The 27,642-nt window shown below is 39.2% G+C and overlaps 1 protein-coding gene across 1 annotated transcript in view; it reads left to right on the top strand.

Annotated features, from left to right (window-relative positions):
• Nucleotides 1–1,123: 1,123 nt before the first annotated feature.
• Dh31 (diuretic hormone class 2) overlaps nucleotides 1,124–27,642 on the top strand; it is a 575,554-nt gene continuing 549,035 nt past the window's right edge. Inside the window, exon 1 of the mRNA XM_067144699.2 lies at nucleotides 1,124–1,228. The gene's annotated coding sequence lies outside the window, so the exon portion shown is untranslated. The remainder of the gene's footprint in view (nucleotides 1,229–27,642) is intronic.

A 27,642-nucleotide genomic window follows, 5' to 3' on the forward strand; every position in this document is an offset into this window, starting at 1 on the left:
GAGGATAGAACCTTTCAGTGCACTAATTTCAATGGCAATGATAAGGTTTAGAGAAGTCCGAACTCTGGTGCCGGTCAGAGCGGTTATCAAGCCAGTGACTGATGCATCCGTAACGTGATACGTTTCTTTCAAATATTCAACAGTAGGTTGATAGATGTCCTTCTTCTCTGCACTGACTTTCTCGAGTTGATTGACGTGAGTCTCAAACCTTGTGTCCTTGTGAAGGCGATGATGTCTATTCACAGGAGAGAGACCACGAACATCTTGGTAAACACTGAATCCTTTATTCTTCAAAGCATCAGAGATGGCTGACCTGGCGGCAAGAGATCAGCCTCCTAGGGCATGAGCAAGTGTGAGGCAGGCTGCAGGTATGAGACCTGCCTCGTATATTCCGTACAACTGATACATTATCAGTCATCCAGTAATGAATAAAAATTCATTTTGTAGAATTTAAATAAAATGTTACATGTTTAGGAATGGTTTCTCTGCCCCCTGTCATTAATCCCACAAGTTCTATACTCCCACAAACACCATATTTCGCGTTGAGTTAGGGAACTGTAAGCTCCTATATACTTTTCTTCTCTATATAAAGTCCTCGTAGAAGCCCAACATTGTAAAGGCGCTACACGATTTATAAAGCATTCTGATTCGTACAATTAATGCAATGATAAGTCCAACTTGCAACAAGAATATATTTCGTTAACATTCCAAATTATCGGATAATGCATTAAACTGAAAGTTTTCGGGACAATGATGAGAAAAATACTTCTCGAGAAGTCATCATTGCCCAGAAAAAATGCGGAATTTTTGACGTATTCATAGTAAATATTATAACAACTTGCTAAAAGATTCACGTTATCAGATTTTTAAATAATACAATATTCTGTTAGAAGTAATCACAAAAGAGCTATGAGCGAGAATACAAACATAAGTTGAAATTTTGAAAAATATTATATGCGAGTGACTTAATTTGTGAGTGTAGTGATCAGTCGTGGGATGAGAATGAGTCAATATTTAACATCTAAGGCGTGAGATTCAATCGATTGCCCAAATTAATTGGCGTGTTGTATGTCCACGAGTCGGTGGCACGCTATTGGTCGGCGCAGCCTCAGGGCGGAGCAAGGGCGCCGCGGCGCTATAAAAGAGTTGCCCGGCCGGCGTTCGGGACTCGACGCCACGCAGCCCTCACGACAGACGCCGTGCTCAGCTTCGTGTCCTCTCCACTCACGTGAGTACTCATGCCACGTGCGTAGCCTTAGATCACTGCGGGAGATGAATCTCACAACCATCATTGATCTGCGGTGCACAGAGAACTTGTTCAGTGTTTCTGGCAATGGAAACTCTTTATATCATTTGTTGTAGAAATAGAGTTAATTCCAATTATTCAAGATTTCGAATTAGACTATTTTTTTAAATTTTCTTTACGATATCCATAAAAAAGGAATACAATTAAATATTTATACCACATTTTCTAGAGTGTCAAGAAACAGCTTCATAAATTGAGCAATCGCTTGAATCTCACATTTTAGATGTTGGATACTGACTCGTTATCATCCCACAACGATCAATGTACTCACAAATCAACTCACTCACGTATAACATTTTCAAAATGTCAACTTGTGATTACTTCTAACAGAATGTTATATTATTTAAAAAATCTGACAACATGAATCTTTTACTATGAAAACTACCGCATTTTTACTGGGAAACGGTCTCTTCTCTAGAAGTACTTTCCTCATTATTGTTCAGGGAACTTGCCAGTCTAATATCTTTCCCTATAATTAGAGTAATTGTTTTAAAGAAGCTGGGTATATTTTTTGTCGTTTAACAATTAATTTTTAATTCACGCGAAATGTTACTTTTTTATTGTACTTGGACAGACAAATTGCCCTCACAATTCAATAATAAACACACTCTGATGCTCTCGATGTATTGTACACACTGAATTTCCCTTCAGTACGGAGAAGGACAGAAGCGGTAACGTTATCTGTGACGACAGCGCGTTGTGTGCCTGGGGCGGAAATACGGTGGGGCCATTTCTTAAATCTTACGATCAACCTGTATTCCCTCAGAACCGGTATAGCGGGCTGATATTGAGCTGCACAGACCTCGAAGACATTTAGAAATTTCCATCACCCCTCGACCCAAAGCATTATTGAATTGCACCAATGATCAACTTGGCAGTAGTAGGAAGATGACGTAGAGAAACGAAGGTATTCAGAGAATATATTTACATACTTGGTCTTACACGAAAGAGAGGATTTATGCTGTGTGCAAACCGGTGGGTTTTTTACTGTCTGAAGATCAATAAAGACGGGGTGCTTCAGTAGCTGTAAATTAAATGGGGCCTTGAAAATGGATGTTGTTTTTATTACTTAGCATCCAAAGATCGCAGTTTCATTAAAAAATTATTGTAATTGCAGGTAGAAAAGTAGTGTAATTAATGTTGCAATTCAAACCCCTGAGCCTGATCGTCGGTGCAACTCAATAAATATCGTGGATTAAATTCCATAATTTCCCCACTAAATCTCGTTTGGTGTTGGTTCGAATTATACAAACTTTAATCGAATTACGGAATATATTTTGTCATCGCATTCTGTAGCAATGTCGAGCGACGGCGCAAAAATCACGATTTTAAATTTAAATTGTTCGAATGAACGAAGCTTGAGAGTACTCTCCCCTGTGTTTCCGTACAAGACCAGAGTTCCTACGGTCTGTAGTGAGAGTAACATAACTTTTAGGGGTTCTAATAGCCCGAGCAAACATTGTAGCACAACTGTTGTCCAGGCTAGAAAACACTTGTTACTCTCTTCAGTAAGATTGCATTCCATAATGTAAAAAGTCTAAATAACAGATCCCTGGTAACGTCTATTTAGAGTATATGGAAAAATGTGTTGTAGTTCTTCATCAAGAGATTCTTGGTCCGATCTGTTCGAATAACAGATTCGCAGATCATACATTCACTTTTTAACTACTAAAATAACTTAAACATTGAAATCGGTTTTCTTAACTTATAGGACTAAGAAAGCTCTAGAATATCTGCAATATCATAACAGTAATCGTATTATAATATGTAGTGCATCTGGTGTTCACACACACGATGTAGTTTTTACTGGGATTTGTATAAAGAGTAAAATTCGAAGATTAGGGAATTTCGATTTAGATTGATATTCAGACATTAAAATGTATTTGTACTGACATGTTTCTTACAAACTTCATTGATTCGTGGCGACCTTCACGAAACTGTTCAACGTTTTCCTTGCAGTGTACTACCGGAAGCTCTTCAAATAATTTGTCATGAAAGTATATTTTCAGACATATGAAAGATAAAAATGTGCACTATCCCGTTAATTCGGACTAACTATGGGATAAGTTCAAGAAAGTCCACATTTCTTGAAATAACATAAAAGGACAGCGTAAATTGCATTAAAAGTCGATATACAGCAAAGAATACTGTTATTATGGTACATTTAAAGGGCAGACTTCTAATGAATATATTTAAAACACCATGTTATGGGGGTTTTCTAAATCTGCAAAACGAGCCTAAGCTCGCAAAGAAGTTCATTGCTGACTGTTTAGCAGCTCCTCAAATTTCAGTTTCTATGACCGTAGGATTTGTCTCGCAAGCTGCATCATTCGCTTCACATTTTTCCACATTACACTTAACACAAATGTTTTCCCTCTCGTTCCTTGTATTGTACAGTTCTGTATTTTACTGAACTTAAAGAAAGTGCTTTCACAATATTTAGTTTTCGCTCTTTTTTTTTCAAGGATTAAACGAATCCCAACAAATTGGGGCCTCAATAAACGACATTTTACTGTAGTTTCATTTTGAAGAAATTTAAAGCTTTAAATCAATACATTTCTTCGAAAATAATCCTTAAAGGTTATGCTTTTTATCCAAGATATTTTTTGTCAAGTAGCAGGAGGTCAATGCGAGTTAGGTTTGCTTCGTTAATGTTTATTCCCTTAAATAAACTCGGATCAAAACGCATGAACTAGACAAAGTTGAACTATTTAATGTTCTGACACGTTTTTCAAATAAAATGTAATTCCGAAGTACTACACGGTGGCACTTTCTAAGTTTAAATAAAAACGTGTAAATTGGTTTGAGAAACGTGCCTTGACTTCAAAGATGTGTTTTATTTTTGTAAAATAAATTTCAATTAAAGGATTAAGGAGGTAATGTACGTGTATCATCACATTTTACGAAATTTACATCAGAATCGATCTTACGGACGAATTTCGCTATTTCTCTATGTCATTGATGCTAATTCTGCTACAACCTTAACGTTCATTTAGAGATAGTTCGGATTAATAATTGTGTAATGAAGGAATCACTAAAAAAGGATACCCTACACTTAATTTTTCTGTTGCCGTAATGTTAGTGCATGGATCAACCAAGAGCTTTCCAGGAACTCTGTTATTGATCTACTCATTTAAAGAGAAAACTGGCGTACACAAATAAATAGTTCTACATTGTTAAAGAATTGCTGCAAGACTTAATTCTGAGCTTCGTAAACATAATATGAAATAAGTAACATCTGTCCACTCTAGCTATGAATAAAATTATGGTAAAACTGTATCATACGATGAGATATATTCATGAAAATAATAATTCTGGCATTATCTCTTTTGCTACATACTGTATGTACTGAGCGATATTAAATGATAACATTTTAAAGCTGCAGGTTTCATAGTATTTTATTATAAGTCATATATTATAAATATAACTCGTAAAATAATCCACATCTTAAGTTAAAAACTGAATCAAATATTGTCGTGCTTAATCAACTTATCTGATGCAATGGAAGATCACTTTTTCGGAGCCTTGTTTACAGGCTCGTAAAGCAGTGAATGAGACACTTGTTTGAATGTGGGGGGGAAGACAGTAGCGTTCCCTCGACACTTGTTTGAATGTGCAGAGGAGATGTATCACGTGTTAACAAGTGAGCCGATCAATGAGTTCATTTCTGTGAGCTTTAAACCTGTCATTCGGGAGACTGGTTTCAGAGCCACGGACCACAACCGCTGTGGTTTGTATCAACTCAATCCAAGAACAGTGTTTATAAAATTTTCTGGACCATAAATTATTATTGTATTATATAAGATATAGTCTGTTATGGAGCTGTTAAGTCGGCCTGTCTTGTGACGTCATGAACTACTCTAGCATCCACGATGATGCGGTTACTTAGTTTATGTCTTTTCTCCTTGAATTAGCCTCTTTTCAAGACCATCTTGCCCTATAATCCACCCGATGAACTAAACGGATAACCACGTAATTTCAAATTGCAAGCGTGCATTGGGGATGGTGGGACCCCTAAATGAGACAACATTTCTTCCACTTACCTGAGCCAGTCACTTCAGTTTCAAATTACACACCCGACTTCTCTTGATCAACTCTTGTTCTTTTCCGGTTCTGAGAGAATGCCAAGGGTGTCTTTAATTTTCACGCCCTTCATGGCCATTGTCTTTCCTTTGCCGATATCGTCGTTCGGACGTTTCTAATTTAAATGGAACAGGTTAATATTCTTTGGAAACAGTTGTGTATAAAGTAGAGCCACCTGACGACGGAAAAGCGTTGTCAAGAAGTTTCAATAAATTTTTGGCTGGTAACGGATTCAACTATTTATTAAGAATATTATTTACCGACAGGCTCATTCGATCTACAGTATTTTCAGCCATAATTGCCTTGAGGGTGGGCGTGGTATGTGGTTGCTTCTCACCAAGGAACTGTGTAAAAAATATGAAATTTAAATTACATCCCCCTTTTTCAGATTCGCCAAAAACTGGAGGTTCTATGGTTATAACTTATCAGAACTTCATAAGACGAGCCTCTCTGGCTCAGACGGCATTGCGTCGGCCTCTCACCGCTGGATACCGTGGTTCAAATCGCAGTCAATCCATGTGAGATTTGTGCTGGACAAAACGGAGGCGGGACAGGTTTTTCTCCGGGTACTCTGGTTTTCCTTGTCAATTTCATTCTAGCAACACTCTCCACTCACATTTCATAGCATGTATCAGTCATTAACAAATCTCTTTGGGAGTGGCGACCCCATCGTACTAATCCTGACCCGGTCAGTGATTGGAATGCAGGTTGTAGGTTTTCATTTTTATTTTGAAGGAGTGTACAGATACAGGTGTATTCCTTATCGTGTGATGCATCGGATATTTACATAAAATAATATTCACAAGGTGATAAAATCCTATACAGTTTACAGTTCAATGTTTAGCTCTTCTATACAAGAGATTGGGTGGGGACTGGCCTCACGAATGTCTTGTAAGGAGGCTGGAAACAACGCAGTGGGCATTCTCCCACGATGTGAGTTACCTCTTCGTATCGACGAAAATCTGTCCAGCTTCGTTTATGTAGGGATGCCGCAGAGAACTTAGACCAAGCGGGAAGAGCCAGTGTGATTCAGTGTTAGTGTTTGCCGTGCAGCTTGGAGATGATCTTGTCAGTCGTCGTTGATACTGAAGCCACTGGCTGCGAGACTTGTCCTGAGGGAAGCTGTTCGGTGTCCTGGTGAATGGGGATAGCCGCCTCTGGACCATAAGCGCTTAATGTGAGGTGGTCTGGTATTGCTCAATACTGGTAGCAACTAGACAGAAGTGCTCATGGTTAGGTCAGGGTGGACATTCACCATTCCTGTATTTTAGCTACACAGTAGTACAACACGGTCCAGTTAGCCGTCTCAGTAGGTCTTTGTAATTTGGAAGATGTTTCTGAAGGTTATGGTGAGCAGTCTAGTGTCACACGTGGATATTTCGGAGCGCTGTTGTGCAGAAGCATTTGATCCTTGAATAGAAGAAGTCTAGCCTGTTAATTCGACTGTGAATTAGTTAGATGAAATGCTGATTCTTACGTTTTCAGTCGGGTTGGACAGAGGCGCTATTTCTCGAAGTAATTATCTGCCTTCTTAAGAACCTTGAGACGATTACTTCTGTTTCATTGACGTGTTTTCTTTGGACCATTAAATTGATATTTAGCCAGAGTAATTCTGCTGGCACTTACTCTGAAACATTCTGCCACTTGTTTTAAACGGAATGAACCCAAACATTGAAGACTAAGCGCAGCGTGCCAAGACGCAATCCAACACCTCACACACCTTATTAAGGTGATCTCCACGCATCGTGCCATTTAATCGACATTTCCACGAGTAATGGGGAACAGGAGTTAATTTGAGGGCAATGAGCGGTTAACGAGAGGAATAAGACCAAAAGACACAAGCCTCAGGAGTGAACAGAAAACCCCAGAACGTCTTTACTTTTGTCGTGTATACGAACTGAGTTTAAATGCTAATGATGTACGAGCAATCCATAATAATAATAATAATAATAATAATAATAATAATAATAATAATAATAATAATAATAATAATTTTCAAGAGAACTCGAAGAATATTTAGGTAAAAGTCTCATGCGAAGAACTAAATTATTAATGTCTTCAGTAAATCTTCTGCGAATAGACAGTAGGTACATGCGTCCCGGTGTGTACATAATTTGAAGAAAAATGACCTTATCTAAAGTATAACATAACTAATCTTCTTCTTCTTTGCCTTGTAGTCATTCCCGTGTTTACATGGGTCGACGTTTCGTTCTTTAAAGTCTTTCTCCTCGATGTAGTCCTATTGTTTTTGTCCATCCTTTTCCTCTCAGATACTCCTTCCTATTCTCCTATTTCCAGTGACAAAACCACACCATGTCAGTCAGGTTCTGTCTCATGGGCTGTGCCACACCCTTGATATAGTCATTTCTGATTGATCTTTCCTTGTCACACCACACTTCCATCTTACTTTCTCGATCTCTTGTTTCATCTCAGTTGGTACAAGGAGTTATACTCTATACGTCCTTCACTACAACATCCATTTCCAAATCGAACAAGTGACGGTTGAGGGCTGATCCCTGGGGTAACTGCTCTTGACTTGTATCTCTGCTCTCTCTTACGAACGTTTTCGGTAATCCCCTCCCATATGACTTTTCCAAATCTTTGAATGCATATGCAGTTGGAGTATCGCTCCGTCATCTGTATAACGTCAGGAATGTTTTTAACACTGTGACGTCAGACCCAAAGCTATATTACTGTTTTCAAACATCGACAATGCGTGCGACTGAGTAACTGTTGTGAAAACCTTCCAGTTAGATTCTAAGTGCAGTTTCACGAAATGAGTGCTCCAGTATTACAGCGAGAACGTGAAAAGGAACAGTGACTCTATTGAATGTGTTTAACTTTTTTGGAATTTAAAAATATGATTTGATTTTTCCTGATTGTACTAGTTATTGTACAAATACTGATTTGCTGTTTGTCAGTTTAAAAGTATAAATAAATAATTTTCAAAAATATATAAATGCACTGGTCAGATGGGATCGTTTCTTTCGTCCACAACCTTCTGCTCTGATAACACACTGCTAATAATGTCGCAGGATATCTTAGACCCAGCCCACCCCAATACCACCGAAAATAACATATTTCATTTTTTGCAATAATTCTCCCACAACGCAAAGATTATCTGTTGTATACAATCCCGTAACACTGCTGGTTTTCGGCGTTTTATTATATAGAGTTTACGTAAAGTTTTTGCCAGGTAATACTCCTCATTGTCTAGAAGCAAAGTAACGGCGCCATTTTATTTAGAAATAGCTTTTGATCAAGCTGCGCCGCTGTTACAGCAAACAGCCTACTCGCCAGTCACTTTAAGGGATGCTAGAATAATCTAACACTCATAATTACATAATTATTGGAAAAGGCAGAGAAGAAGGCTCAATGACTACGTCAGTGGAAGAACGAGGTGGAATATATTCATAATGTAAAAAAGGGATAGGAAGACTAACATCAGTGTGTTTGGGGCATTCCTACATTCGTTTTTTTAATGCTATAAAGGTTTGAATAAAATGCCTGTTTATATATTTAGAAGTTTAGTAACGTTACTTCAAAATGTCGGCAAAATGTTCAGATATATATGCATTATGGGTGGGGGTGATCTGAAAATTTGCGTTACGGCCGTTAGTGTGGCGGACGTGTAACCCCAGCAAGCATGCACGCAGTGATGTAAGGTATGGACGGAAGGCTAGACAATGTTACCTAGCAACCGTGCAGACTGTGATGTAAGGTACGGATGGATGGTCAGATCTTGTTACCTAGCAACCGTGCAGACTGTGATGTAAGGTATGGATGGATGACCAGACCCTGTTACCTAGTAACCGTGCAGACTGTGATGTAAGGTGTGGACGTAAGGCTAAACAATGTTACCTAGTAACCATGCAGACTGTGATGTAAGGTATGGACGGAAGGCTAGACAATGTTACCTAGCAACCGTGCAGGCTGTGATGTAAGGTATGGACGGAAGGCTAGACAATGTTACCTAGTAACCATGCAGACTGTTATGTAAGGTACGGATGGATGGTCAGATCTTGTTACCTAGCATCGTGCAGGCTGTGATGTAAGGTACGGATGGAAGGCTAGACAATGTTACCTAGTAACCGTGCAGACTGTTATGTAAGGTACGGATGGATGGTCAGATCTTGTTACCTAGCATCGTGCAGGCTGTGATGTAAGGTATGGATGGATGCTCAGACAATGTTACCTAGTAACCGTGCAGGCTGTGATGTAAGGTACGCATGGATGGTCAGACCTTGTTACCTAGTAACCGTGCAGGCTGTGATGTAAGGTATGGACGGAAGGCTAGACAATGTTACCTAGTAACCGTGCAGGCTGTGATGTAAGGTATGGACGGAAGGGTAGACAATGTTACCTAGTAACCGTGCAGGCTGTGGTGTAAGGTATGGATGGATGACCAGACCTTGTCACCTAGCAACCGTGCAGGCTGTGATGTAAGGTATGGACGGAAGGCTAGACAATGTTACCTAGTAAACGTGCAGGCTGTGATGTAAGGTATGGACGGAAGGCTAGACAATGTTACCTAGTAAACGTGCAGGCTGTGATGTAAGGTATGGATGGATGGCCAGACCTTGTCACCTAGCAACCGTGCAGGCTGTGATGTAAGGTATGGATGGATGACCAGACCTTGTTACCTAGTAAACGTGCAGGCTGTGATGTAAGGTATGGGTGGATGACCAGACCTTGTCACCTAGTAAACGTGCAGGCTGTGATGTAAGGTATGGGTGGATGACCCGACCTTGTCACCTAGTAAACGTGCAGGCTGTGATGTAAGGTATGGATGGATGACCAGACAATGTTACTTAGCGACCGTGCAGGCTCTGGCTGATTTCGTTTGAAATTAGCTCCGTTGATGGATGGTCATAATCGGGAGGCATTTATGATCATTAAATTTTCAGTAAGGGAAAGGTATAATTTTTTGATATTTTAAGATTAACATTAATATTAAGAGCATATCGAACTTTTCACTTAAGGCATAATACGCCTCAGATTTAAGAATATAGGGGATTTCTTAAAATACTTACTGTTTAATTTCCACTCGTTCGATCGAGAGTGAAAAGTATTTGGAAAGGAGGGTAACTTTTATTATCTGGAAGTGTTTTTCTGGCAGGCATATGCTCATGAAGCGTAATAATGTTTCTTCTAGTTATCGAAACCGACTTTCAACCTTTTAGGTCGTGTTACGTACATGTAGTACGTGTTGAAGAGATGTTAAGTACAGAACAAAAATGGCCAGCCGTACACCAGTGGGATCCGAACCCACAACCTCCCGATTTCGCGTCGGATCCCACTGGTGTCCGGCTGGCCATTTTTGTTCTGTACTTAACATCTCTTCAACAGGTACTACATGTACGTAACACGACCTCATACATTGAAAGTCTGTTTCGATTACAATGCGGTCGTGAAAATTCAATATTCATTCTTCTTTTTTGTTTTCATCATCCATTATCCCATAATGTGGATGATTATTTACTAGAAATTGTTCGATTACGTAATTTATTGAAGATTCTAATTTGTGTTGCACTGCATGCCATTGGTTGTCCTGGAATCAACACAAAGTAATTTTCCTGTACTAGAAAAAAAGCTGCATCGATAATACTAATGTATATAATATGTAATTCCTTTGTAACTACTTTCATGTTAACGTGTTGCGTTTCTAAGTATCCAGCGCTCCCCAGCACCACACCTAGCCAAGTGTACCTCATACATTGATACCTAAATGAGCCAAATTCATCAGTTACTTGCTATCGTACGAAGACAATAAACTCATACCGAATTTTGATGCGCTATTAGAAACTATTAGTCTGCACTGTATTGGAAGACAGAATTACAAGACGTTATCGCTCCAATAAAATAAATAAATAAATAAATAAATAAATAAATAAATAAATAAATAAATAAATAAATAAATAAATAAATAAATAAATAAATAAATAAATAAATAAATAAATAAATAAATAAGGAAAGAAACAAAGAAGGAAAGAAATAAGTTGGGTGTGTTCATATTTATTTCGTCACAGGGTCAGACACATTACATTTTAGCAGATGAATTAGTGGTCCACGCCATGCGGTAAGTTAAAAATGGTGAGGATCTCCAGCCTGGGTTTCAGCAGAGATATAGGAACACTCTCCACATTCATGGGAAATTGAATAGGGAGCCTCCAGACGGCACACTGTTATTGCTGCTCCGGCTACGCCGATAAAAATAAAATGTTAATTTTCCTCGCTCCCCATACGTCGCACGTTTAATGTAATCCTCTAGCAAAGGTGATACAGTAGCCGTATTGATATGTCATTACTGAAACGAGGTACTTCGCGCTGTCTCAATCGATACATTTGCCATCGCGTTGTTCAGTATTCAGCGCTCAGTGAGGCGTAGTATTTAGACTGACGATGTAGATGACCTAGTTTTTCGGGTAACAGACGGAGATACTAACGTGAGCATCTCAACAGTGTTCATATAGTTGTATAAAAATATTCATTCGCAACCTGAAGGTTGTAAGCGATTGTAATTTCTTTAGTATAATGGTACAGCTGACTGACGGAGTTTCGAATATTCAGTTAAGAAGATACTCAGATTGTCAGCGCTTCCCTGTTCTTCACACAGTGCTGTTGTTAGCATTGCAGATATGATAGTTGTTGCTACGCGAGGTTTACTCACAAATCTAGGCAATGATAATCACAGAGAAAGCTTCATGGAAGGAAGTTCATGGGGTTTAACTTGGGTGATCTTGCTGAAGTTATCTGGTAAACCAAAATAACCCATGACACTACATAGGTACATTCAGGATATTTAAGGATCACTTAATTTATGTTCAAGTCTGTGCTACTCACGTGTTGGGTGACCCACGCCCAGAAAGCCTCACGCCGGTTGGAGGATTATGCCACTGCAGATAATGTTTAATAATCCTACGCCCTTCAACACGATGTATTGCCAATGTGAACAACATGTGTAGAAATTATGTGAGGTTTCCTCATCATATTCAGTGTCTCTTGATCACTTTCCCGTGTCGTTAACGGACGAGTTGGTTAACACAGTGTCTTCTCTACATCCTTGAACATGTACTTCTCTGGATATTGGCGAGGACAAAAGCCCAGCTGCTTCTGGTTCATTGTTATGTTAAATCGTATGGAACATGTATTAAGAATGCAGTGAACAGATACATTTACAAAATGTCCATGTAATCTCTAAGCGGGCTTAAGTTGGATGGTCAGCAACTTCAAGCATCAGTTCATGCGGCTACGTTCAGGCTGACTCCTGGGGTATTCTTCAATAATGTGGGTATAGTCTGTCATGAAAATCCACACCCACACACTGGGGAGTCAGTTATTCCCCATTTGTGTAGTTTTGCCTTAGTTATGGACGACTGGTCCTCAAATGGCTTAGTCGGCAACTGGGTAAGTGAAGTCCTGGCAGATGTATGGCGCCATGAAGCTGTTGGTGGTTGACGTTTGGAGTGGTCTTCCATGTTGGCATCCAAGCATCATCTCTCCAGCTGGCAAATGGCACAGAAAGATTTCCTTGACTTTCAAGGGCTCGTGTAATGTACACAGTTTCTTGAATTCATGAACTGAATTGCTGCCTGATGGCTTCTTAGCTGTAGAGAGGGATATATGTTGCGTGCTGAAGCCAAGGCATTGGCGAATTCATTGCGATGAAACTTTCCGAACACAACGTCACCGGTCCATTGCTTTGTATTTGATTGATTTAGAGTTCTAGAGTTGTTTGTACCCTCAGCAAAGCACAGTGTCCTCACATGCTTCAGCAAAATGTCTGTAGCTCCTGCAACTACTCTGACTTTACGTTATTGCGTGTAGCCGCGTTGTGCAGCGAACTACAGCGAACTAGGCAGCCCCAACCATTCTCTTGTCGATCACGTTTCTCGACTACCCGCAATATAACTTAATGTGCACCATTTTAAGGAGATTTTGTTGAATTCAGCCTACCATAGCGTAAATTGTAACAGTTTACAAGCATAGACTTGGGAACTTCAGCCGTTGATTTGTGGGGTAGGAACGTTAGGACAGGATAACGACGATCAGAAAATGTAAGACAATTACGTTTACCTTATTAGGATAACAAGACGGGCTGTAAAAGTGAAAATTCGTCACTTGTAAGGACATATATATATATATAGATAGGTAGACGAAATCGTCTTTCTGTACTTGTGTAAAATTGATCTAACACGTGGACAGGACAAATAGGGTTCAGTTTCAGTTTTTCCTGTTCGTCTGTTAGAGAATCATTAGAGGACAGATTAGGGGATTAAAGTTTAGCATAACGGCGAGTGGAATCTTAGCTACAAATGCTGTTCAAAATATTTCAGCAGGAACCCTAGAACATTAAAGTCGATCTATTTCCTCTTTCGATTGGCTGTACGGGACTATTGCTCATTTCGAATGTAATTAGCAAACTTCCTTGCCATATACCATTTTCCAACACAGTGAAAAATGAGGCAAACAGTCAATGGAGTTGCCGTGAGGGGGATGGGGATCAAGCTGGGAATGTTTAGGGGGGTTTGTGCATGTATCTGTACTTATTAATAATAAAATAGCACTTAGCTTTTATATCGGGAGGAAGAGATCAACTCAAGAATAGCAGTAAACTGGAAAGGGCCACAGAGGGGCGACAAACTTGAGAGCGATCATCAGTAATGCCGTCATGCACACGTTGAGTGATTTTCCGTCAATGACGAGTACAACCTGTCAATATAAAATAATAATTGTGTGTTAAACCAATAACGTTCTTATGTTTGTCTGTTAAATTACTATTGTAACGTTGTGTGTCTACGTACGTCTCTTTTACACACGTGTGGCATTCAACTTACATCAGTTTCCAATTTTATGAAAATATTAAAATCGGATTTCTTTCTGTTTCTTTGACATTTTATTTCAATGCAAGTTCTCAGAGAAATTCGAAGTTTCTGTGACGAATTTTTGTATGATTATTGTTTGAATCGTTTGGGCAGTCTGTGGACCATGGTGCTTTCTTGTTGTTGTTGGCTGCTTTCTTGTTGCTACTTTGAGCTTTTCTGTTGACGAGCATTCCTTGATTTTCTTGATTGACTCATAGGTGGAGTCAAGGGTAATCTGCGAGGAGACCCGTGGCGTGCTCAAGGTATTCCTGGAGAACGTCTTTCGTTCCTCGTACCATTTCCTGGTCTCGTTATGGTCAGTTTTTGTAAGGATCCTGAGTCTGCTTTCGATCATCACTTTAATTTCTAATAAATAAGACTAACATTTTGTTCGTATACTTCTAATGTTTGCGTCATATATCGTTTTCCCGTGGGATTACACGTACCAAATTCTAAAACTGGTTTTCGGAGACCGATTTTTGGCTACATCAGGAGGAAATGACTAAGCTCAAGGGTAGACGGGTTTATCAAAACTCCAGAGAATTGTGCATAATTACGGATTTATCCGACATTTTCTTGGCAATCAAGTTTCCCGAACTTTAACTCGCTTGAATTCTACCTTCGCGTACATGTAAAGTCTGTCGTGTATTGATGATGAACCAATCATTACCGTAGCCAGAAAGCTCTGTACAAGATCTTTCTTTGATCGAGTTGTTCCTGCGGTTGGAGTCACGCAGCTGTGAGTTTACATTCGAGAAACCGTGGGTTCAAATCCCACCGTCGGCAGGCCTGAAGATGGCTTAGCGTGGTTTCCCATTTTCCCACCAGTTGGAGCTGTACCTCAAATAAGGCCACGAATGCTCCCATCCTTCCGTGGCCTAGTGCGACGTTCAACAATTTGAATGCGTTCGGTACTCAACAAGTGTCCCTGCTGATGTTCCGTGCAACAGTGCTAGGGTGTCCACTAACATTAATAAGGTAATTATGGATTTCTAGAGTTATGTTGTCATGTTTTGACACAATCTGTAAACCCACAGCGCTATTCAATGGAAGTAAATGATATATTTTTCGTCGTCAACTTATTGGTGGTTGAAGTTTGGAATGCTCTTCCATGGTCTTATCATCTTACCATCTGGACAATGGTCCAGAAAGATTTCCTTGATTTTCAAGGGGTCATCCATACTACACAGTTTCTTGAATTCATGAATTGCTGCTTCATAGCTTCTCAGCTGTAGAGACGGATCAAAATCAAATCAAAATCTCTTTATTTGCAAATGAGGTGTTTACCTCGATGGCAAATGGTACACTAAAATACATTATTGTCAAGCACTAAATATTAAATTACAAGAGAATAAAATTTTCCTATAATACAATATTATATAATTTACGCTAACAATTTTTTCTATTAAACACACAGCTCATCCTTAATAAATTTACCTTGTTTACAAAATTCTACTTATATCTCCTGTACTACTTACAAATATAGTCATCTGATATACAGTACGTGGAATTACTTCAAATGATACTGTACAACTGGTATAACATTAAAATTTACATTGCATTTATTGACTTTTTCTTTTCTTTACCCATTCTGGAACCTAAGTAGCATAACGACCTGCTGCGTCTTAACCAGAGCCCCTTTTGCCACCACTTTTCAGAGTTCCTGAAGGGCCTTCACAGCTACCGTAGCGGTCCCAGGGCCCTCGAAGTCCCCACTGTACTTCACCCCTACAGGCAGTCCCCTACTTTGGCTGTCCAAACTCCTTAGACCAGGGGATGGAATTAATTTATTCACACACATTTTTTATTTACATTAACCTGCACTGGTCGAATGCCCTCTAACATTTCATTTATTTTCTCTGTTGCTGTTTATTCTCTTCTTGAATATTTGTACAGATTTTGGAAAAGGATCAAACACTACCCCTAGTAAACTGTTCCACTCCTTCACACCCTTCCCAATGAATGAAAATTTACCCCAATCGCTTCTGCTAAAATTCCTTCTAATTTTATATTTGTGGTCAGTCCTGCCGATATAATTATTTTCCAACTGAAGCCTCTCACGGATATCTCCCCATGCTGCTTATCCTGTATAGGCTCTATATAAACCTATAAGTCTAGTTTTTTCCCTTCTCTTACTTAAAGTTTACCACCCAAGTTCCTTTAACATTTCTGATACACTACTCTTTCTCCTGAAATCCCCTGTTACAAATCTTGCTGCTTTCCTCTGCACACTATCTATTTCTTTTATTAGGTATTCTTGGTGAGGATCCCAAACACTGTTTGCATATTCCAATAATGGACGAACCATACTCAAGTAACTTTTTTCTTTTAATTCTTTGTTGCATCCTTTAAGTAGCCTCATTATGACATGTAACGATCTGTATGCTTTCCCAACAATGTCATCCACATGACCTTTCCAGTGCAAATTACTTTCAAATCTTACACCTAAGTATTTGCACTTGCCATCTTTTGGGATAACTACCCGATCCAAAGTATATTCAAATTCAGTTTTAAAACTCTTGTTTGTAAATGTTGTAACAGTTGATTTGCCTCCATTAACCTTCATATTATTCTCTTCAACCCATTGTTGGATACTCTAAAGGTCCCTTTGTAATTCTGAACAATCCTCAATGTTGTTTATTTCCCTATAAACAATTATGTCATCTGCATACAATCTTATTTTTGATGTTATATTGTTCCCTAAATCATTTACGTATATTAAGAAAAGTAACGGACCGATTATACTACCCTGTGCAATTCCCTTCCAAACTTTCTCTTCCTGCGATACGTTAATTCCTACTTTGACTTTCTGAACCCTTGAATTTAGAAATGTTTTTACCCATCGTGTAACCTTACGTCCAATCCTATTCCCTCCAATTTCTTTAATAATATTCCATGTTCCACTCTATCAAAGGCTTTGGAAAGATCTATGGCTATGCAATCTAACTGACCTCCTGAATCCAATTGATCTGATATGTCCTGCTGAAATCCCACCAGTTGTGCCTCACAAGAAAATTTCTTTCTAAATCCATACTGGCTCCTCATGAACCAATTTTTATCATCACATATCCCTCTGATGTACTTTGATATTAAACTCCCCAGTATTTTACAAACTATACTGGTCAGGCTGATTGGTCTGTAGTTCTCTGGTTTCCTTTTATCACCCTTTCCTTTATAAATTGGTATTATTATAGATTCCTTCCATTCCTTTGGTATTACACTATTATTTATGACATAGTCAAAGAGAAATCTTAAATAAGGCACTATGTACCACCCCATTGTCTTTAACACCTCCCCAGTAATTTGATCACTTCCTGCTGCTTTTCGTTGCTGAAGCAGTTGGATTTCTCTGAAAATATCTTCATTTGTGAACGAGAAGCTCCTTGTTTCCCTCTGTGTCTGTCCCTCTGTAACTTCTGTTTCGGTTTCCAACTCCTGATAATCATCTACTGAATGTCTAAATTCCCTACTAAATAGGTTTGCTTTCTCAGTATCTGTTAAATAGTGTTCACCCCCTTCTCCCACCATTGTAGGAATTTGGATTCCTTTTCCTTTTTGATTCCTAATGTATGAATACAGCTTTTCCCATTTCCCTTTGTGGTCATTACGCTCTTGAAGTATGCCATTCATATAATTCTCTTTTGCTTCCTTTTTCACTCTATTCAGTTCCATCATTAGCTGTTTTCTACTTTCTCTACTCTCCCTACCTTCTTTGATTTTCCTGTTTACTATTCTACATTTTCTTTTTAATTTTCTTATTTCCCTTGTATAATAAACAGGGTCTGAGGTCATTTTACCCTTCTTAACAGGTACAAATCTCTTCTCTCCTTCCCAAACGATTTCTTTGAATTTAGCCCAAAGTGTATCCACATTACTCCCTTCACTTATCCAACAACTGAATTGTGATTTAAGGTAAGTCCCAAATTCATCAACTTTAGTTTTTCTGTACAATTTCTTGCCTTTGTGACCCTCTTATTAAGCCTTTTTGGTACCAGTCCTACATCCATTCCTTCAATTACCTCAGATTTATCAACAATTTCCCATGGTTTAGCCAAGAATACATCTAGTAAGTTGTTGAGACGAGTCGGTTCTTGTACTACTTGTGTAAATCCTCCCTCCCAAATTAACTTATTTGCCAGTTTCTGTTCATGGGCTTCACTTGCAGCTCCATTCCATTCAACCTCAGGCAAGTTTAGATCTCCCCCAATTATTACCACATCATTATTATTGTTTTTATGGGTATAATATATTATTTTCTCAAAGATTTCCATGTCTCTTTCCTCTCTTCCAGGCCTGTATGTTCCTATAATTCCCACCTCCTTCATATTATCACAAATTAATTTTATCCCGAATATTTCATCCCATTCATCGGTAAACCATTCATGTGAACAATATGTTTCCTTCACCAGAATAAACACCCCCCCCCTCCCTTTTTATCTCCTCGGTCTCTACTATAGACTGTGTACCCTTCTGGAAATACTTCTCTGTTACCCACCCCTTCTCTCAACCACGATTCCACTCCTATCACCACATCAGTCTCATAAGACTCCATCAATGTACCGAATTTTAATTGTTTATTTACTCTGACAGTTTACCAAGAGCAATCTCAGATCCCCTTCCTCCCTAAAAATTGACTGTTGCAATTGGGTAACTTGAAATTCCTTAATTTCCTGATTTTCATTTTCTAGTTGGCTGAGCCAGCTTGAAGTACAGCTGGCTCTTTCTACTAGTTTTCCTGGTCAGTATTATAACTCAAGGGAGTTGCCTTTTTTACAGTACATATCTTATGATTAATAAAATCTAGAACAATATTTGCTATCTTTCGTTTACCTGAATTGTTTAGATGAAGGTCATGCTTTGTGTAACAGTGTCTCTCGAAACTGCTGCTATCAATTACCTGTGTATTACGAAAATGTTTACAAATTTTAACTATATCTGTATTAACTTTTTCCACTTCAGCGTTCACACACGAGTCTCTAATCAAATCACGCCTGTGGGGCACGTTCACTACAAAGATGTTAGTTTGAGTCAGCTTACCTAGTGTACATTTAAGTTCAGAAATAACATTCTTAGTGTCGTTGTGAGCTACGTCGTTCGTCCCGCCGATGATCACTACTGCATCACGACTTCCGAGATTTCTTGCCGCCTGCTCCGTGTTTTCCAATACCTTCTTCATTGGGGCCCCAGGATAGATGACTGCCGATGCTGCAATATCTTCATTGACCATTTTCTCCGCAATTCCCCTCGCCTGGCTATCACCAAATATAAGAATGTTCGACACTTTCGCCGGTGCACTGTGTGGGATTTTAGGCCTAACTTTGCCGCTTCTCGTAACGGATTTTGCGCTATACGTTTGACTGCTTCCTATACGGATACCTTGCGTATCGCTTACTTCCCTCAGGGCTGAAAATCTATTTTTGGTGTCAATTACAAAGTTGTCCTTATTAAACTGTACACTTTTCCTCCTAGAATCTGAAGCAACTTGACACCACGCGCTAGAATTCTCGGAGCCACCTGTGTTCTGAGTGTTTACTGGTACCGGTACTTTCGATTCCAGTAAACGTACCTTTTCCTTTAAAATCTCATTCTCCGCTTTTAATGCTTGTAAATCCTGTTGCAATAAAGAGAGAATTACAAGTACATTATCATTACCTCCATCCTCCAAGTAATGAGACGCCAGCGATTCGTTGACCGTTGTAGGCCTAGGTTTGCTACCGCTATTCAAATTGCTCTCGCCACAGCTAACACAAGTCCAAGTATCTTCATTTTTAGCAAAACCAGCACTACATATACACTCAAAATGGTACAAAATTAAACACTTTTCACACTGGATACCATTCTTCACTCGCTTCTTGTTTACACCACATTTATTCCCGATTATTTCGCAAGAGAACCGGGAGCTATCTTCACTTACATCCTTCGCTGACGCCATCTTCATCTTCACGGATATTCGTTGCCGCGTGAAGCCAAGGCATTAGGCAAGTTCACTCTGATGAAACTTTTCGAATATAACGTGACCGTTCCATTGCTATGCATTTCATTATACTTGATGTTCACTGGCTGCTTCGAAAGGTCGTTGTAAAATAATATAATTTCTGACCTTATATGTCCCATGCTTTATTTTCGCAACAGGAATAATGAGGTAAAAATTGGCGATTATTACGTATTCACATATCACTGGAAATATTACTTCTATGTAAAAGAGTCAACAACAAAATGTACAAAAAATATTTCCAATCTTTTTATATCTGATTCTTGTTCATGTTCACTAATTAATAATTTTTGCTAAGTCCGTCAATGTTCAGCATCGCTCAATTGAAGACATTGTTCTTTCGCCTTGGTAATGTCGATGGTTAGAGCCGAGTGAGAACCGAGCTCGTGTGAGCCCGCTGTCCGTGGATCGTGTCCGTGTGTCGAAAAACAAGTTGTAAAAATAACTATCGTAAGAAGGTAAGGATCTTTCTAGGAATGACTCATGTGCTCCAAGATCGCCGTGATTGATAGAAAATCTCTTGTATTAGCGATCCATTTTCCTTTATGCCAAAGTTTCACATATTTAATTCCATCGGAGATATTCGCCATTTAAAGGATCATTAATCCTGTTCAGGGATCTACAAGAACTTTAAATAACTACTTTTCAGAAAAGAATATCGGCAAAATAAAGACAGGTATCGGATGAAGACAATTTTCTCGCATGGGATTATCTCTTAGCTTCTCTTGGTATCTGCGTTTCACATTATTGTTTGGGCTATTGCACTTTGAGCCGAGTGAACCCAATAACGCCCACAAAAAATTAATAATGCGAACTTCCTACACAGTAATTGAATTGTCTCGATGTTTATTGGGTATTACTGAAACTTGGTTAATTAAAACAGTTGATGCGAACAAAATTACTGTCAAGGGAAGAAGGTAATTGCATGTACAGTATATTCTCAATTATACCTATGTACGATCCTAATTCGACTTCATGATAACGGATATTCGTAGGGAGGAATCAATGTGTATTTTGCTATTGATAAGTGCAGAACTGTGTGTGGCGTTTACAAGCTTACAAGCAGGTGTTGACCAGTCTTTAGATGTATCCTTGCATATTAACGTCACAATGGTTCAGATATTAGTGTTTCCCATAGCTACGTATGGTTAGTTAGTAATGTTTAAGGCCTTCAGGTCTTCCCTTCCATCTAACGAGCCACTTAAATATACATTACAATAATTAGATTAAATACAAATTAAATTAATAATACAAAAAAGTGAAATTCAATTAAGTTGAAATAAATTAAATATAATAAGAATAACAACCCTTAAAACTAATGTCATACATGTAAAATAGAGAGATAGTGCATAATATTTAATAACATTTAACATGGTTAGGAGATATTGTGCATTTAAACTCTGGTTTTAGGATGGGAGATTTGACAGCCAAGAAGACGAATGCATGGGTCATTCGAAAGATCAAACTAGGTCTATCTCTTGAGGCATTCATTACAAGGTTACAGCTGTCATATTGTGGACATATTATGATGGGTCTCAGAGACGAGGTCGGTTAGTCCATCAAATCCAACACGAACATGTCACTGAAGGAGCTGAAGTATGTGGTTCAAGACGGAAACACCTAGAGTCGCCAGGAGTCGACAGCAGCATCAATATCGATATCGAAGAAAGGTTTTGAACACACTTTAAAATGAAAGACTCAAATACAAAAATATACAGTTTTAGTCCTTTGGACAACCAACTGCACATTGGAAATGTTCCTTCAGGAAATGTGGAGGAGGAAACTGTTATGAGCTTGCTCACAATGTAGACATCTTTTGTCCAGTGCTTAGGCACTTTTTTCTTTTCAAACGATCACTCTGTCACATCTTCATTTGATCGAGCACTCAGCCCTGGCTCATTTCCACATTTCCAACTTGTAATTTACAACCAAACGACGTCAGCCTGTTGGGGGAATAATGGAGCACGAAATACTCACGCGATTCTTTGTTAGATAACATAACCTCAAACAGGAAACCCATAGGTTGACCAACTCTACCACTAGTAACGCTGTTGTAACATCGTACACGATCCCCTTGAAATCGAACTGGAGACCTTAGTATTGCGAAATTCAAAAGTCTGCTACACAATATTTTAAAGAAAGTATCAATCTATTTATTAAAATGAACATCAGATAATAATTGTGGAACAAGTTAAGGGATTGTTCATGAATAACATTTGCACCGAATATGATTTCTGAAATTTCTGTTTTCTATTTCATAAAGCTCTCCAAGATACGCGGTTTGACACCTTCATCGTTTCTCTACCTTCAATACTTTAGTCACGCTTGAGTGAAACAGCTTAACTTTACTTTTATGCTAAAGCGAGGCCCTCTACTGTGTGATCTAAGAAATATGTTCCCGCTCGTTCTCTCTATAAGAGCAGAATGTTAGGAGTCATTTTCGTTCAACAACTCTAATTGAAATGCAACATCCTAAGCTGTCGAGAGGGAACGTTCCATGTTTAAACCACAGAGAATTTAATGCTAAACACAAAATGTCCTACGCAAGCCGAACAAATAAAATGTGCCCCCACTTATAACAAAAGCGAAGTTCGACTAGAAACTTTTTCAATGCTTTAGCTTTTTACAAGTATGTTGGTAACCATGAAAGGGAGTGTGACAGACTCTTCTTAATATGACTGCACGCCACGTTTCTAACTCACCTGTCCCCGAACAAGCCGAATTTCTCTATAAGGCACTTTCCATAGTTTTGCAATATTTTCCCAAATGTGGAGGCTTCTACAGTCGTTCTTACCCCTCTTCCTCTTCTCCCTCGCCTCATCTTAACTTATTTCGGTGGGGACGTTGTGTGTATTTGGACCAATTGTACGTCGGTATGCCCTTCCTGCTGCCAACCCTATTGGAGGGTATTTCTGTGTGGTGTGAATATGAGGAATGTAAATATGAACACATCCAGCCCCCGATCCATAACAACTAATCATACACAGTCAAAATCCTTGGCTCGGCCAGGAATCGATGCTGGAGCTCTCTGGCCGAGGGCAGGACTCTGACTATTCAGCCAGAGAGTCCGTCGCAGATGACTGAAGATTTTAAAATAATTTTATCGAACAAATTGGCCGTGCGGTTAGGGTCCTGCATCTGTGAGTTTGTGTTCGGGAGATAGTGGTCTCGAAGCCCATTGTTGGTTTTCCGTTGTTCGCCATTTTCACACCAGGCAAATGCTGCTGCTGTACCTTAGTCATGACCACGGTCGCTTCCTTCCCACCCCTATCCCTTTGCTACCTCATCGACGCCATAAGATCTATCTGTGTCGGTGCGACGTAAAACAAATTGAAAACAAAAAATTCTTCCAACAGAATGGGGAATTTTGGGATTAATAACTGCAGGTTGTACAAAAGTGCAATACCCTTAAGAAGCCCCTCCCCTCCATGGTGTGTGTACTGCGCTCCAGTGTTGAAATACATAATGTTACTCAACTTCCAGTAACTTCATTATTGATCATGATTGAAACCACCGCGCATCCAAATACACTGGAAAAACTAAAAGATGCCTTTATTAATACGTTCCGCCGAGATTCAGTGGTGTCAAGAACTAAAATGCTTCCTTCCAACGCGAAGACGGTCTTATAGTAACAAGCACTGTCCACGCAACTCGAGCGTGATAACAGGGTTGACTGTTCGTTGTAACCAAAAGGGGCCGTTCACAGCTGCTACCTACTTCAGTAACATCGTGCCACAATCCTTTCCATATGAAAAATTTTAATTGATTTTTAAAATGGGTACGTTGTCTGGAAAAGAGAGCAGTACCAAAAGATGATCAAGATAAAATATTCTAAATAGCTCATAAGTGTTTGTGGGGGAAACAGCAACACTTTTTATACTGCTGAAAATTTGTAACTTTGTTGGAGGGATTATTATGCTTTATATGAGAGGTAGACATGACACTTCTATTTGCTCTAACTTAGCGAGTGGCATTCTGACGCAGAATGTTGGTGTTTCTAGAGAAGCACCTCCTCCCTTTGAATGAAGTAGCGGCCCCCATACCACGAAAAACATAAAATTAAGCAATTTCCAAAACTGTGCCGAAAGTTTGAGGGCTAAAGGACCCTGAAAAATTTTAAATTGTGATTCCGGGATAGCTCCATCAAACAAAACACAGCCACTCCCGGCCTAAGTGCAGTTCCGCATCAATCGCTTGTTTCCTTACAGGTCTTCTTTTTCATTCAAATTCTAGCCGAATTAACGTATTTATATAATTCCTTTTCTAATATGTTCCTTTTTTCCATGCCTTCATGCGTTTTTGGATTTTTTGAAAAATATCAACAGCGAATGCAGTTATGAGTACGTAAGTGAAACTCTGCATTGACTCACATCAGCGCTAGTAGTGGTAGAAAAAGGCAAACTGCTAATCTAATCCACCGGATAACGACGATTATGCAACGTATTGTAACTTTTAAGGAATAAATAAAGCATATATGCTCATTCTTTATTATATTTTATTTAACTAAAATTCGTAGCTAGGATGTTTTCAACATTGAGTTGCTTGCCTGAAAGGCAAAAACTGCAGATTTTTTGCTCTGGTCGCTAAGGCGTCTGTATCTAGTTCTTTCTTTCAATCCACTCACCAAGATTTTTAAATTTATGCATACAGTTTATTGTTCCATACTTGGTGTTGGTATGGGTCGTATTGTCTTCGATGTTTGACATTACTTCCATCCTTTCAAAGGATATCCACAAGCTTATTATTATTATTATTATTATTATTATTAGGGTGCCTTATCTTGGAAGACTGGTAAGTAATAGCAACTTCTGGCTCGGGAAAGAAAGCAATGGGAAACTATCTCACTCCTCATTTTCTTAGTCCACCTCTGCAGTGACACGTAGGCCATCTATGACAGCTGATGGTAGAGTTGTTGAGGATCCAACCCCCCTTCGATTTGAATATCCATTATTACAGGTGGGGTCAAAAGTGCGGTCGTGTGACCATTTAGAACGCCTGGAAGGTACGCATTGCCACTTCTGACTGTGGTCAGACAAGTTGCCGGCTTAACTCCTAGCCACTGCAATGCAGGACACCTTGTTATCACTGCTGTAGGGTGGGCTGTGGCCTCCCCAGGCTGAACATTCCCTCTATATGCGAGCAGACACGTTCCCACCAAATACACACTGTAATGAATGCTTTATGAATATCGTAAAGGCAGAAACACAAAGAAAATACAACTTTAGTATAAGAATGGCCACCTGACTTCAGAGATATATGAGCAATGCCACGTTATACAGTTTTTGAGCAGATAACGTATTGAAATTCATGGATGAATGATGATTCAGTATGGTCATTATCCCAGCAGGAACATGAGAATGCTCTGCCCCGTACTGTTCATGCAACAATTGTGAGCTGCATTTTGATTGTCTTAAAATTCCTCCATATTCGCCAGACCTCGCCCTGGTGATTACAATATTTCTGGGACACTCAAGGAAACGCTGGCAGGGATGACGGTCAGTGCAGATGAAGATGAATACGAAGCTGGTGCATAAGTGGCTGTCAAGACACCAAAAGGATATTTTCTAGAAAGTCTAGAGAACTTGCATTGACCTTAATGCAAGATGAGTACTACTTCGCTCAATGAAATGAAGTGAGAAATATTTTACGTTTCTATTTGATTCGCAGTCATATGTACACGTGTGGCCCAAACATTCCGCATATTGAAGTTCTTTTTCCAAAGAGAATATATAATTTAAAGAACGTTTCATTACGAATAGCGAAATTATGCTCCAGTTGAGCCAAATGTCAGAGACGAACTCATCTAGGTGTTACTCCGTGAACAATGACCGTAATGACAGGCCGTGAGGTCAGTGTCATGTGTGGATCACACGTGAGTGACACTGAATGGGGACGTGCGAGCTGCATCGCCACAGTGGGGTGTCGCGTCTTTGTAGCTCTGATTACAGCGCAGCACCCTTATGTATATTATTACTACAATTGTTTGCTGACCTGTAATGCAAAACCTGATGATATCTATAAAATAGGGATGCAGTCATCAGCTCACATTCGGAACCAGAGATATGATAGTAAATGTTGAGCTACCACATGATTGGAACTAGAGAGAAAGTATAAACTTTGGTGGGCCTCAGATAAATACAACCTGGCTTTAAAAATGACGATATTGCCACGTATGATTTGGTTTGTGCTGAATAATTCCGAGACGTATAGCCGTACGAAGATAAAAAAATGACGCTTTACATTCGCATAACAAAATATTTCGTATTTCAAAATGAAAACCCTGCACGAAACAGGCCCAAATCTCGATTTTCCATTTTTCTTGGGAAGTAGGTAATTTGAAAGTCCAATAATTGTCAGTTTTGTCCACAAAATGTGGGGTAACATTAGGAAGGTCTCTCTACGAGCTCAATGTAATGTCCGATATCGTTAATAGAACTTTAACATGAACATTATAACATACCCGTAAAAATTAAAATTTATTGAACAGAATTACACGTTTCGTTCTAAGAGAACATCCTCATATCCTGTAAAGTCACATTTAACAATGGGTATAAATGTACAATATTGCTGATATCGCATAAACTTGTCAATAATTGCCAATGTTATGAACAAATGTCACAAATTATATGAATGTGGAGGTCCATTGTAGAATACTTTAGTAAATTTGAGTAAGTTTTCTGTACTTACCTTAATCCCGCCAAATGTTAAACGTGAAGCAACCGGGTCTCTTTCTGTGGTTGTTATCATTTCCAAAATTTACATGAACTTAAGGTGAAACGGTTCCAATTTCAAATCCTATTGGTAACATAAAGACGAGGGTAGTAAATTTTAATTTCATTTCTTTCTGACTTTTGAATAAACTGGCAACTAGGAAACAAGCAGTAAGCATAGCAATCACGTAAGTTTGTTCACGCGAAGCCGACTTATTGATAGTCTGTGGTTCGCCAAGGGTGATGGAGGAACATTGGTCTATCTATAGGTTCCCTACAAGAGAAATATTCCAGAATCACACCCCATGGTGCAATAGCCCTGAAGGGCCTTGGTCTACGAAGCGACGGCTTCACAGCACGAACGCCTGCAGATTACGAGGTCACGGCCGTTATTCTTGGCACTCTAGACCGGGGCCGCCGTCTCACCGTCAGATAGCTCTTCAATTCTAATCGCGCAGTCTTACTGGACCTCGAACTAGCCCTCAGTTCCAGGTAAAAATCCCGGACCTGGCCGGAAATCGAACCCGGGGCCTCCAGGTAAGAGACAGGCACACTACCCCTACACCGTAGACCCGGCGCAGAAATATTCCTTAGTTCATTGTATTTTCTAATTAATGTCATCTTCAAAAGCTCCAGAGCTACTCAGAACTATCACAGTACAACAGCAGCAGATAAATTACACGATAC

This window comes from Anabrus simplex, chromosome 3 (assembly GCF_040414725.1).
Source record: "Anabrus simplex isolate iqAnaSimp1 chromosome 3, ASM4041472v1, whole genome shotgun sequence".
NCBI lineage: Eukaryota > Metazoa > Arthropoda > Insecta > Orthoptera > Tettigoniidae > Anabrus > Anabrus simplex.